The sequence below is a fragment of the Varroa destructor genome, unplaced genomic scaffold (genome assembly GCF_002443255.2).
Source record: "Varroa destructor unplaced genomic scaffold, Vdes_3.0 BEIS01000001.1, whole genome shotgun sequence".
Taxonomy (NCBI): Eukaryota; Metazoa; Arthropoda; class Arachnida; order Mesostigmata; family Varroidae; genus Varroa; species Varroa destructor.
The window spans coordinates 4,526,766-4,541,768 of record NW_019211454.1 but is presented as its reverse complement, the minus strand read 5'-3'; the positions used below and the strand labels follow the sequence as shown (position 1 = coordinate 4,541,768).

Genomic DNA, 15,003 nt, shown 5'->3' with positions numbered 1-15,003 from the left:
CGTATCCGCCCGCTCACGCTTGTCGCCGGTCGAGGCAGCGTCGCCGTCGGTAGGTAGGGGTACGGGCTCATGCATGAACACGTAATATTCACGCACAATCATCATCCAAGAGATCTATAAGGATTCGTATTTGTGTAGATTCTGGCGGGCCTATTGATATCTGATCAGAGGCTTAACTCAGCCAGCTATCTACTCATTCTATCAGACAGACTGGTCATTATCGATAGCTGCCGATAAATTGCTGGATTTGGATTGACGCAATCGTAGACGCTTAGTTCAACCTTACGACCAAGGTGAATTCGAAGAATTAAAGCAGATTCGGATAGTAGATTTCATTAGATCACACATTACGGTTACATGGCGTGTGAGTCATGTGCCGATAATAGTGCCAGTGTGTGAGGCCTGTTAGAGACAGTTTAATTTGATTAACGGATTTTCTCAACATTGAGTCACCACTATTGATCTAGAAAGATTTCTTAGAGATTTTCGGAAATATGAATATAGCCGGGAAGTGAAAAGTAACTGCGCATCTACTTAAACTATATAACTTACAATCGTGGATCTTTTCTAGTTTCGAATTATTTTCTTATTCGAAATTAAGAATTGCTCTGCGGGCACTCTAACGTTACAAGCGGATAGTCCATTCAGATGTCACAGCATATATATGGAGAAATCATCGTTGATTATTCCAAATTGATTTCCCGAATTACTTCTAACCAGATACGACCAGAAAAATATAGCGGCTATCATCTCTCATGGGGTGTTACAGAAAAAGCGTCGAGTTTTATTGTAGTTCTGAGGGATACTTGAGCAAAGCTTTTCGTGCCATAGAACAAGTGGAAAAATGTCACAGCTGGTTGCAAGAACTGGATCAATCCAACATTTCTTGCCACGATGTCGTTATCACGTTTTTTTCAATCATAGATATATTCGTTTCTGCGCAGAGAACAGAAAAGATAAGTGAGGGGTTGCGTTGTGTATTTTACAAACCGCTCCTGACTTTGGACTTACCCTGCGACACCCACGGTGCCTTCCCGAAATGGCAATTATGCTTTCTTTTTTTTTACATGATCGTTGTCTATAGCTACTGTTTCGCAAGCAAGAACGTTTACAACGGCTTGGAACATGTGCTTTAATGTGATTACGAAAATCATTTGTGTATGGAGAATTTTATAACAATAATAACGTTTACAGAAAATGGATGTTTGTGCCAAATGTTTATTTTATTACAGGTATTGGTTTGCCGCTTAAGCCATTTTCAATCGAAACAGCTTGTCTTAACTAAGATTTTGCTCTGGGACTATAATTACTATTGGGTATGTCAATAGGAACTGCTCTTTATGTTCTTATCTAAAACGTATTTGTTAACATCCTGTAATAAATCTGTTCAGGATGTTGAAAGCGTCATTATATTAATTCATACTTATTTGATTTCTTAACGGATCGGTGAATTGTTTTGCCTCGTGGTGAACTTTCTGGTAAACCCTATTTTCACCTGACTTAACGGTGCATTTACCACCACCACCCCATTTGGGTTGCAAAGCGTTGGGTCGTCTAAGATTGTATGAATTGCGGATCTGTTGTCTGTGCGACCTGTTGTCCTAATACTAAATGGAGTTTTTCCTTAGAAGACATTTATCCGACATATGATGTAACAGAATCACTTTGTTACTCCAGTAATACTCTTGTCATCTATGTTGGAACGCTATATGTAAGTTAACGAGCGGTCAGCTCAAAGTGAATCGATTGCAGAGAGATGGCATGGCCAATATTTTCGATTTAATAGATATGTCAAATTGGATCCAGGTTTAAGGTTCTATTCCGATAGGGAAAATCAAAGCTAGTGCCGGCGTTTCAAGCAGAGCAACAACGCAAAATGTTCTTGCCTGTTTCGGTAAGCCTGAGCGTTCCTGATGAAACTAAATTCTGAGCCAGAGTGCACTCTATAAACTGCGGGAAAACGCTTCTCAAAAGCTTACAAGAGGAGCTTTACGGCGATAATCTACATTTATAACTATCATGGGGTACTGTGTTCCATACGAACTTGTTAACACGCGTACATTAGTTGTGTGTACTTATGTGGATACTCGTGGCCGTATTAAAAAGAAAACAAAAAAAGAAGAGGAAAAAAGGTGTGGAAGTAATTTTGGAAAATATAGCAATCGTAAATACTTTTTTTTTTGCATACTCCTTCATAGAAGTTTATTGCATATGGGGCCTATTACCTAATGCAACTTAGAGGAATTTTGAGATATATGTGTAGCCCCCATTTATTATATCTGAAACATCACGAATTAATGAATCAATTTAGTCATGCTTTTAATACTTATTTAATTAAAGCTGGAACTTTGGAATACTAAGTTGACTGCCGTTAAGCATTTTAGTTAAACAAATTGCGCGTCAGCCACTGACCTGAAAAATTTGTCTCGTGCTTTTACAGGAACCGGGTTCGATAGTGTTTCAATAGCCACTCGTCCTAAAAACAAAGTAAATTCAATCTTTCACATTGTATTGGCTTACGTTTTTTCGTAAGGCTAATTCAAATAGATTGCAACTATCTATAACAACCAGAACCCTACTTGTAGTTACACAAAAAGGGCATGATTGGAGGAATGGTGAGAAAGGAATTTACATAACTACTACTGACTGCCAGCAGAAGACGGCTTGAAAACAGTCTACCAAAGTCAGTCAAGAGCGACTCAAGTAGTCTGTAAGTGAATTAAACAGCTTAAAAATACAGATTGTTGTATTGTCTTACCTACGAATCAGACGCTAGTTCAACGGTTAACTCTTAAGCGTTCTCTGATCCTTCGACTGTAGAGATGTTCCAAAAAGCTATCACTGTTACTCTAATGTGATTCACAGAAATATACCGGCAAAATACTATGAACATACGGCTTGAACCAACCCGCAATTAATATTCTAGATCATCTATTTTGATTATAGCTACTTGTATAAGTGAAGTGTTTGAGTGAAGTAGTAATTGGCTTCCAATTGGATAGGTTTGCTTTTTTTTTTTTCTTTGAAACGTTAACCTTTCTTTATGTGTATCGCGTATACCGGTGTGCGTGGACCGTAAGATGTCAGAGATGAAGATTTTTCTGCCTTACACATTTGTCCGCCAAGTCACTTGTCGGAATCCTGTATAAATATTTCGAATCGCTTTCTTGGAGCCGAAAGATTATTCACGCGGGTATTACTGGCCGACGCGTCCCTAGTACAGTTTAGTACATCGGTTCTCCAGATTCAACACGGTTAGCATTACATATCTTGTTAGTATTTCGTGTAGCAAGAACTTCACGCCAATCCGTTAAGTAGAATGATGCAGCATTTGAAGCGGACCCTAAATTGTACAATGTTTATTTGAATGTTCATTGGTAGTTCGTTAACAAGAGTTAGAGGCAGATAAAGACCGTAATGTGAACTACTACTAGCTTTTAAAAGACATGGGGTGTGAAACTCAAAATTAAGGTTTACGTACTTCCCTTGAATATACCTGTGGACGTTAGAGTAGGCCGAAACGAGCCAGTTTATTAAAAAGTTAAACTTTTTTTTTCTAAATAATGATTACTATTTGACGTAGATGTTAATAAATAGGCTTATTATCTCGCTCGAAATATCGTTTAACATCCTGTAATATGTCCATCGAAGTGTTCATAGGATGATCATTGTTGGGAACACATTTGATTTAATCCAGTCTATTAGCAAGTGTGTAAATTGTTCTGCTTTACAAAAAAAGTGTTTGGTGCCCATAGACGGGGCTTTTTCAGTCTATTCGAACACTCAAAACCCATGAAACATCCGCTAAAATCAGTGAAGGCCGCTTAGAATCAAGAAAGAACAGATATGAATTATTTCCGAAGTTTTAGTTCGCGTTTAAATGGTAGGGCCTTATTTACCAAGTAGATGTAAACAGAATCTTAGTCAAGCGCACATACCGCCACGTTTACAGTTTACGAAGTCAATAGAATACGCCGCCATGGAGAACTTGCCACAAAATCATAGGACTGACCACAGCTTGAATCAATTAAGTTATCCATTTATCTATCTCGATAAAATATCTATCTCGAACAGATCGTCATTGTACATACAGTATGTTTCTATATCGGCTTTTGAAAAATGAACGTAAACGGTCTCCAAAAGTGTAAAAGGCATCGTTCCAACGCAATCAATACATCAGCTAAATATCGCCCTCTTTTTGGGTCTGTCAGCGTTTTGGTTGTTTCTGTCGACTGGGATTGAGCAACGTAGCGCTGAAATACACATTCATTCTTTTTTTTCTTCACTGGCCTTTCGTCAGGCTGATTTCTTTCGATTTTACAAGGACTTACAAACCTGAACATTTCTGTACTATTCATTAGGCCATTGCCCTGTCTACGGTGCATAGGCGATACGAATGTCGTTGTAATAATGCTATTATAACGTTGGGAAGACGTGACTTGCGGTATAGCAGTGGAGGAAAACCTTGTTTCTCTAGCGTTTGCTGCGACTGATCGTACCAAAGCCATCCGGACATTTTATGTGTATTTCAAGTCAATTGAGGAGATTGACTGGAAGATCTAAAGTGTTTGAAATAGTTCATGCCATCACTGGTCATTAAGGCCGCAGGAATATGGCGCTTGGTAAGCCTGATATGTCTCACTAATGACTCGTGAACTTAGGACTTCACCCCAGCTCTCGAGCAAACCTATTTTGTCGCGCCGCTTCAGCTTGCACATTACATATACACCATTTAAAGTAGAACCTAAAATCCTGTGATATTTACTTGAATACATATTAACGGTTTATTAGAGAACGTTACAGCCCGATCCAGAGTATAATGTGACCTAACTAGCTCTTAAGAAACGAAATTTCAAATGAACAATTTGTGCATTGGCTCCAAACGCGCTGTTGTTAAAGGTTACTGAGCAAGGCTATTCAAGATTCAAGTTTACTGCCTTCTTTCGCTCTATTGCCATGCGATTTGCCGTGGAGTCTGCATGCTCTGCGTATCTTCTCAACGAGGTTGTAACGATCAATATTCGTGACGTCCTTGCGAAGGCGACTTTCCGCAGTTCTCCGTTGTCTACAGCTTATAACATCCTTCAAACATGGACCAGCCTCGACAAAGTAAGAAATCTGCATGGCTGGACAATACACCTGCCTATGAGAAATCGACCTCAGCAAAGTGGTTCTAGTCGATGTGAACGGTGTCCTTTGCCTTGTGGGGCAGACCTTCCAACCTAAGTCGGGCCTGCTACGAGTGAAATACATACGTGCCGCGTCATGGGCCAAACTCGGTCGATTCGAGATATCGTCTAAACACGATCTCTCATGGCATGGCACCTCTGCTACTCGATGATTCTGCCGTATTGCATTTTATTATCACCGCTGTTACAAACACAGACGGTTTCCATAAGCGATATACCTACATCACTGACTACATTCATTCGAATGCCAATCCTATAATCGCTATAAAATGTCGCTTTGTTCACCAGCTGTTTTTACCGCCGACGAGATCCTAGTCGGGTATTGTCTCGCAAAATACACACGACTGTGCCCACACGTTTCATAACTTTCTGGCCTGGGACCTGCTAAACCAACGACAAAAATGCCGCTACGCTACCGCCTACTTTCTAGCTCCTGTGACAAATAGGATACAACTAATGCAAGTTGGTCAAGCTAGACTTATCGTTTGCATTCGTTTGCAAGGTTTCAGGTAATCGGGTTATAATCCATTGGGTCTTAAAAAGCAGCCATTCAATCGCCATATTCTGATGCAAAGCATCATCAGACCGGATGGCTTTCTAAAATGTTGTCTGCAGATGAACAGGAAGCCACTGGGCATGGCTCAATTCTAGCACTTAGACTCTTCGATAGCGCATCGGTTCGACAAAGAGCTATTCCTACTTACATTGAGCCTCGAGTTCCCAATGATACTATTTCGTCTGTGCTTAGAGACTTGCGTAGTGCATATATTTTGAGTGAGAACACCATGTGCAATTTGCCGGAAGAAGCCTTAATCAATGAAAAACTAGAACTATATGCCGATGCATCCTGCATCCACGCTAAATTCTATCAAGATTAGGTACAGAGGCAGATATCAGGCCTTTGCCGGTGCAATTTGGTCACTAAACGCGCAGAGAATAACAAGAAAAAAATTAATGAAGCACGGATTAATTTTTAATCAAAGCTGTTCCGGAGTATACTTGAAAAACATATGTTTAAAGCTATAACGAAGGCATCGGCGACTGTGGATAAGATGACACTGAGGGTCTAAAAAGGTAATTTTTTTATCGAGACACGAGCACAATTCAAGATACAGAGTCGATTAATTTACACCTTCACACTGACGTATATGAGTGTGCCTTCTTCTGACTATGGTTTTATTTGATATCCTGCTCATTGAATCCATCACTGAGCTTCTGATCAATCCAGTCTAAGCCACGAGGAGAAATCAAGTAATGTAAATGGAACAAACACAATAACGGGGACAGGCCTAGGTCCACCAGGCACAAGCCAGCCATGAACACAATAGTCGTTAAATTGATTGCTTATTTTTGGCCTTGACTGACTCACGGGATGATTCTACTGTCGATGAAAATTTTTGGAATCTCAGAGAGAAACAGGGAATCCAGCGAAAGCGAGTGGATGCAGCTTCCTCTCTATGGAAACTGGGACTAAATAAAATAGTGATCAACCTGAATTTAGAAGTATCTGATGAGGACACAAATATTTCTTGATGTAAACTCTCATCTGGATAAATCTGCTTAACCCTTGCGACTCGCTCTGTAATTGAAATTGAACATTGCTGGACTATAACGAATTGTAGTTGTTCATAATTACCGAAATCCGCCACTTAAGTTACAAATAGAACGTTTTTTGCTATTTTTTACAGTAATTTTCAAATAAATGTCGACGCGAATTCAGTCACGTTTTCAGTACACGACTGTTGAGCGTACTAATCCTTATATTTTCTAAGAAAACCGCTCAACAGATAATACACGTTCTCACGGTAGGCAGTATTGCCGCAGTGCAAAAATGAGGACTCATTTTTAACGTTTGGGTGTATTGGCATTTACGCTGGTACGACGTAATAACGTCATCAATAGCAGAAGACGAAATGATTTAAAAAATCGTTGATCCTTGGGAATCGCGGCCGACGCCTGATAGGTGTGGGTTCGGCGTCCGACCCAGTTCGCAAGCTACTTCAAAAAAACGTTGACGTTTCATGTGGAATCCAGCACGTGTTAAGCCTATATCGATTGTATTCAATACATGCGTAGACAAAATACGTTGCCAAGCGTAGTAATACTCTAATGAAAATGCTATAGGGGCTTTAGATTCGTATGGATCAAATGTGTCGTATTGTAAATGTAAAACCAAATGTGACGAAGCTTAGCTTGAAGAAATATTTGCACGACTCAGATTAACTAAGTATATTTAGAGGACACTAGTAAATCAGGAGCTTGTCATCCCAACGCTTCATCCCGATGTCGCGCCGCTCTTCAGCAAGGAATAGTTGTGGAGCAAATCCCCATATGTTAGCCTTATTTACTGCACACTTTGTTTCCACCTATGCAGATGTCGAATCTATACTGAATTAGAAAGCTCGACTCGACTTCTTAATAACGAAATACGTACGTTTCGAAGCACGTCCTTTGTCAGATAACAAAACGCTTATGTACGTCTACATGTTGCTTTCTGAAAGTAACGTACCTAAACTTACCTGTCGAATTTAGCTCTTCTGTATGCCCAGATTCTGTTGTTTGTTTCGACTAGTGTTGCCCCTTTAATTCTGGTAATAGATTTTTCAAAGGAGGTAATGCACCTTTTTCACGTGTCCGAATATTAATTGCGCCAGATACATTATGTCAAGCCAGATAATACTATTGATTGTAAAACAGTAAAATAGAACAGAATAAACGCCGGACAACTGTAGAATGTTGTCGGGATTAGAAAAACAATCTAATGTGTGCGCAGTCATGACTATGATCCGGTTGTAGCAACAACCCTGTATGTACGAGAGGCTCTAGCTAGATGGGGTTGAGTTCAACGAGTTACTAGACAAAGCATACTGCAGTAAAGTATTAAATGCATACATTTGATGTGGTAACAACAAAGCAGTAGTCGCATCAAAATAATAAAAGCTTAAAAAAAAAGTCTTAGGCAAACTGTGACGAAACTAGTATAGGACTGCCCGTAACTCATAATTTCGATTAAACATAGGACGGATAATATCGCTATTATAAATAAGGTGAAGCAATAATCGCAGTACGGTAATCCGATTAACCTAAAGCCCAACAGTCTGAGCAAATATCAGGATACTTACAAGATTCCGGACCATCACATTACACAACTGATGTAGCATTCTCTAGAGCAAGCAGTTCAGACGGCACCGGCTTTCAACCTACTTCCCACACTCCTTCTGTAATTCTAGTTTTTTTCTAGGAAAAATCTGCGAAACACTCACTCAGAAACTTCATGTGCGTTTATGAAACGATCGGAAAAACTTTTGATTTCTATCGGGTAGCCGCGCTACTCACATACGATGCGCAATGAGTGTCGTTATATTTACCCTGGCCAACCATAGGTGCACGTCAAATAACGAGTATGAAAATAGATGATAAAAAAAATTGGGTTGGTATTGATTCTCGTATGCGTTCAAGAAACAAGTTTTAGGCTAGGTTAACATTTAGGTTTACTATAGAATCATAAAACTTTCCTTGCGCCTTTCGTTGCGACACCCACCATCCTTAGCTTTTTTTTAAACCTAAATAAAACATTCGTTTTTATCGTCAAAGTCAATGACGCTTGCACAGTCATTACATGACGGACATGATCGTCTATTGGATTTCCAATTGGAACTGTCTATAATAGACAACGAGCCTGCTTTGTGCCCCAAAAATGCACTCTGTTACTGGTACTCTCCTCTTCTCCTTACTATGGAACCTTGCACAACGCATAAATGTTGTAGTACATTTACCTATACCACTTCTTGCATATACCATAGTAACGTTAACGTAACACAAGAAGGACGGTAATATTTATTTCTTACACATGAAACTTCCAGGCAACTCGGCATGTATGTTTTGTGCACAGAAATCATGGCAGCGCAAAAAAAAGAATAAAACATTTTTTTCCTACTTCCGCGTCTTACAGCTTACAGTCATCCTCGAGCCAATACCTTAATCAGGTCTTAACCAGAAAACCGCAATGGTTTTTCGGAAGTTCGGAAAGGGAAGGTCACATCAACTTCTGAGATTGGATTAAGTTAACTCCTCGAAGTACTTAGATGTTATTGATATGATCATCCCATTAGCCAATAAGCTTGTTCCATAAAAGCAAAACAACCGTTTCTGTTAATAGTCACACGCCTCCGCCCAAGAGGTTATCGACTTTAGAAGGTCTGGAATGACTTTTTACGCTTCTATTTGAAATTATCAATCCTCTCTTTTCACGTGGGAACTGACAGGACAGTTTTCCTAGAATAACAGTAGATGCGCAGAGAATTAACGGCAACTAGGACTCGTTGCGCTTGGAGCCTACTGCAGTCCTATGCTGTGGCCGGCATGCGTAACAGCTTCGAAAAAGCAACAAAATAAATCGCAACGGTTAGATTAAGCATATATTTCCCCTAATACTCATTTCAACAAATCAACGGCAGCTTTCGCGTACCGTTGCGGTAGGCCAGTCACGAGATGTTGGGCTGAATGAAGACCATACACTTGTATCAGATCGAACAAGGCCACAAAATTCCAAAACTCATATATGTACGTTTGTATTAATTTCTAATTTTATTTTTAATTTATATATGTTTTTATATACTATATACGTACATCTAGCTTCAGCCGATGATTCTCAACTATAGAGTTTATTGTCGAGCATCAGATTTATTATAAATACTTTGTTTGACACGAAATATTATCTCAGTATACTTTCGGTGGATTTCAATAACGGGTCTTCTAGCTACTTAGTTTGGCCCTCGCCCCAGAAAGTCTGGAATGATCTATATGCAACATCGTTAGGAGAAATACTAGCTCTGACTTGGTCTGGGTGTCTCCTAAAAGCACGGAGAGCGTAAACTTGAAAGCATACGATTTTTGAATGAAACGCGTCATCTTAATATTCGTTTATTTGGGAGGATCAACGTAGTAATAAAATTGTCAATTTTATTACTACTTTAATTGTTTTCTTTCTATTCTTGTCTGCAGGCACCCATAACTATATTGCACAAGTGATTTCACAGTGGAAAGGCTCAAGCCGAGGTAATGTCGACTTTCAATTTATTAGTTGATTGGAAATGCGGTATTTCTACTGCAGCGGTATTTTGACACTAGATTAACGTATGCGTGTGTTTTCTGTACGTGTAGTTTTTTCTTAATTTCTCTATGCTTATATACATCGAACTACGTCGTGCATATTCATAGGGCGCTTCTACCCTTCCCATTGCCATCACATCGCTGCCGTCACATTTTATCTTGCACGGATATTATTACTATAGCCATTTGAAGAATATATTTCATTTTACGTTCAATACCGGTGTTTCTCAGAAACGTGCGCCATATTGTCTCACGTCGCCAGCGGTGACTTCTTTTACTGCCTCAGCTGATGCAACCGATACCCGAGAGTGTCGCCGGACTATACGGGTCGTTCGTTCGGCGGTCGTTATTATATTGTTGCCCTGTACAAAGTCAGGGGCAAAAGAGAGCCCCCAACATTAGAACAGCTACGCTGCCTGTCGTTGAGTTATCTGTAAAGGAAATTTGCATGAGACGAGAACTTGGCATCGCTACCGGTTTGTCGCGCGTTTGTGCTGTGTCCTGTGAATCGAGTAAATAACAATAACAAGATTAATTACTATAATTGTTATATAGTTATACTGGAGGTTTTCGCTTAACTTTATCTAATCCGTAATAACGCCAAGACAAATTATGTTATTAATTGATGTAATAAATTAATATTTACTGTCATCTAATTTGTTCCCAGGGTAATTGCTGATATTTGTGCAAGTCGCATTATAAGACACTGCCATTATTATGACAGACATCATACGTCTTACATTCCCATACCGTGGTACCTTCATGCCAGCCGGCTCAATGGGACGATGTAGGCGTTTGCTTTTGTCAATACAGTAAACATTCTGGCTTGAATGGATTACCGTCCGATGGACTGCTGATTATATCGACTCCGTCAAATGCGCGAGAGAAAAAAACAAACGACAAAGCGTATCTAGACAATCCACTATCCGGGAATAGAGGAAGAGTATATAGTTCATTATCAAGAGCCCGCAACGGTGTACCGGTAACGCGGACGGAGCCAAAAGTGGCGCGGGTTCGAAACCGGGCGTAAACACACATTGTTTGGCGGCAAAAGTAGACAACTGTCTTAAGTGACGTTTTTACGGCTGTAGAATATCAGTATTGAAAATAAACGTTTTATTTTCAATAATGATGAAGTGATTATTATTGATACGCTTAGAAAAGCCGCTAAATGGACAGCATCCGTCGAGTACGTCCGATTGGTGTAGAAGTTTGCTGCAAGCGAAATTGAGATAAGACCGATAACAGGTGAGCATTCAGCCACTGATATCGCACTCGGCGTATGGCAACTGGAGGCTTCACAACGCACCAAATCAGCGTCAACTGGTAGACCTCAGCGTCGTGATGTGGTCGAGGCCGTTTGCTTGTGTCAAACGATTTCTCCGTTACTGTTCACATATACTGTACGTAGCCAGTTCATATAGTAATAATAATAATGATAATAAGATTGCTTACCTATCTACAATGTTGGTTCTTTGGCTAACTTAAAGGGATCAAAAAGAACCAGAGGCTACGAAGAACTTATTAGACGGAAAGTTACGTAATGACAGTACTGTGAACGCCATTGATGCTCCAAGTACGTATTTAGTCGGGCTAACGTACACCTGCAGTCGTTGGTTCCCATCATTCGGGTAGTTTGTAGGGTGTGTAGTGACTCCGAAAAGGGAACACGTAAGAAAACAGGATTTGACCTCTGGATGAGGAGACCCAATGGTGACTGCTACTGATTCATGCGGATATGATTGTGCGATCGCGTCGAATTTGAACTGCACCGCCGTGTGATCACTTTGCCAGCTATCAAGACGTTAACGAGCAACTACTAGCGGGACCTTCGCAAACGATTTGCAATAATTTGGTTGCCATATGATTACCGTATGTATCCACATCGACGTTAGCTTGCATTCTAATAGTCATATTGCGGTGCACGATCGTACTTCTTTTGCGCGCAACATAGCAATATATAATTTATATAGAAATACGAAATGCCCTTTTTTGTTTGGTGCAGCTGCGTAGCGACGCAATCCGAGCACGGATGGCGACGATTCGTACGTGACGACGTACGTGGCATTTGTGGTCGCTGGGATCTTCATGATTTGTTGCTCTTTTTAAAAATGGCGCCCTGCGATGAGGTCGACAAAATGTACGACCGATAATTATTTGTGCGGAAACGTCAAAATTAAATTGCAGTAGCTATGACTGCGGCACTCGGGGGCGTTAGGTATAAGGAATCGAATTAATATGAATTCAACGTGATACTACAAAACATTTTCGAGCAAAAGGGCTGTTCATAATTAGAAATCGTTAACAGCATTAAAAACAAGTAAAAAAAAAAAACACAAAAGACTTTTACGAACGATACGAGTTTTAAACACACAGACCCAATACTTATTAGCTCAATAGGGGCAAATTCTATTCGTTTCAATTGTGTCTGTATAATTACAAATAAAAAACAAAACTGTAATATGACATTCAGCATCACATTTGAATGCAAAAGGCAAATCATTCGACTTGATCGCCAATCAATGTCGTTGCTGATTACTAGTAGTTCGTCTATGTACAGTGACAACGATAGGAGCACATAGACAAGGCCGAACTGGTGCCTTAGGGCAAAGCCAGCCGAAGGCAGAATTTACGATTCTGATTGATCTTTTTGAGCGGAAAATTTCGCCACATGAGATGCCACTAGAAATAAACGACTGAAAGAGATATCGAAAGACTACCTGTTAACGCAATCACGTGGACGGTAGTAATTAGGCTATATAGGATTTCTAAGTTACATACGATGCCACCATATCGACTGCTGAATAAGGTTCATGTTCCTGTGAACGCTTACCGATAACATGTCTTTTTGCTAACACATGGTGGTCTAAGCTCGAATTTAGCCATAGACGCGCTTCATTTCCTGCTGTGGATCAGCCGTCTGATGAAACACCTAACGTCGATCCTCTTTTACATTTACATCAAATAGCGCCTCGTTGTTTTGACTCGAATCCGGCAAAAACTGTGAGTCGATCAATTTGAGAGTCCTAATTTATCCAATGCGCCAAATGTACTACTGATAATCCGAAGTCTTTTACTATCACAGCTTGAAATCACCTTAACATTAAGACATTTTTTGCGTCCAGTAGTACCATAGAAATGCCGGAGAACGTATGTCAAGGATCAATTACAAATAAATTCTCGGGACCTTCTTAATTAATCTTTATACGACTTTATTAAGGCGAACGTATTAGTATTCGAGTAATTTAATTCATGCGCCTTCAGGGTTCTATAAGAATCGCTTTCAACATACCAAGGGCATTTATGTATGATTTAATGTAGATATCATTATCGAACTATAACGTAGATTGTTGAGGGGCGTCCCTTTGTCATAGCGCCCTAATAATTAACAGTTCTTCGAACACTGAGTAGTTTGGCATAAATGAGCGAGTTAATTCGATACCACGAATGTGAAAAGACTCATTATGCCCTTCTCGACAATTTCTGCCATTTGTTTTCTGTGAGTTGATTTGTCCTAGGGCATCGCTCCTCCAGTTCGTTTCCTTTGATATTAGCTCGCGTCTATGTTTGATCGCTTATATCGGACAAAATGGCCAGTTACTTTCTAGCTATGCAACACGCTAACATGACACAAATTAGATCATTTTGATAATGAATACTTCAAGCACGCCATAAATGTATGTACGTGTGTAGTAAATTTGAGTAAAGTCAAGATATTTTTTCCTGCTTCATCGTTCACTGTTTTCATCCCCGTGTAGATTGACCAGTAAATCCATTTTTCCATCGAAGTTCCGTTAAGTAGGAAGACAGTATACAACGTATGCAGCGGTTCCTTTTTGTCTATTAATGATTAGCGCCACTTACCTGTCTAGTCGAATGTAACTTCGTTTACCTTTCTTTTGCGACAGCTGCCAGCAACGAAGTGGCGGCCCTTGCCGCGACGCAATTGTTCATTGTTTTGCCCCGCGGTGGGTGACGCTGTGATAACCATAAACTGCGTATTCACATCTAAGGCTTCCCGATACATGGAGACGTCGACTTTCTTAGTTTCGATAGAAACTATCTTTATTACCCCGTGATAAGTTATTTGTACGCGTAGAGCTCCGAGCTAAGGGCGGCCCTAAGAAACAGATTGTAATCAGTTTGATTTAAGTTTTGACAAACAAATCGTATCTATGATTCTGGGAAAATGTCCCCTTGATGAAATGGGGCCTGCTAAGTGGACATATGTTTGTTTAACAGCTCTGTGTTCGGGCTTAATGTAAGCACAATTGAGCGTTCACATCCCTGTTGCTACAGGGTTCACTGCATACAAGCAATGGATACCGCACGTATTTAGGGAGTTGTTAGTGTGTCCGAAATAAGTAACATAATGTTAAAGTTTATCTATCATATATTCTTAACTGGCCATCGTCATACTGCAAGGTAATGATAAGCCAGAATAAGTCCAGGAATAAAACGTCAACTGCAATTGGCGCAACGAAAATCGGAAAACTCAAATGTTTTTGCAGCGTCTTACGTTGACAGCTGTCTACTTTGTAGCAAATCTGACGCGACAGGTGCCTATCCTTGATGTCGTTTACGCGCCACGGAGGATATGGATGTCTTTAACGCAAAACGACACTAGTGACGTTTATGCAACTCCACTGCTACCCATATTCCGACCATATATTTGAGATGGCCACATCGATATTTTTAGCCA

General features: G+C 40.1%; 1 long non-coding RNA gene across 1 annotated transcript in view; it reads right to left on the bottom strand.

Moving 5' to 3' along the window:
* Positions 1 to 9,762: 9,762 nt before the first annotated feature.
* Positions 9,763 to 15,003, bottom strand: part of LOC147758156 (uncharacterized) — a 9,447-nt gene continuing 4,206 nt past the window's right edge. Inside the window, exons 2-3 of the long non-coding RNA XR_015323767.1 lie at positions 14,194 to 14,421; positions 9,763 to 10,802 (exon numbers count right to left, since the gene is read on the bottom strand). This is a non-coding gene — a long non-coding RNA (uncharacterized LOC147758156). The remainder of the gene's footprint in view (positions 10,803 to 14,193; positions 14,422 to 15,003) is intronic.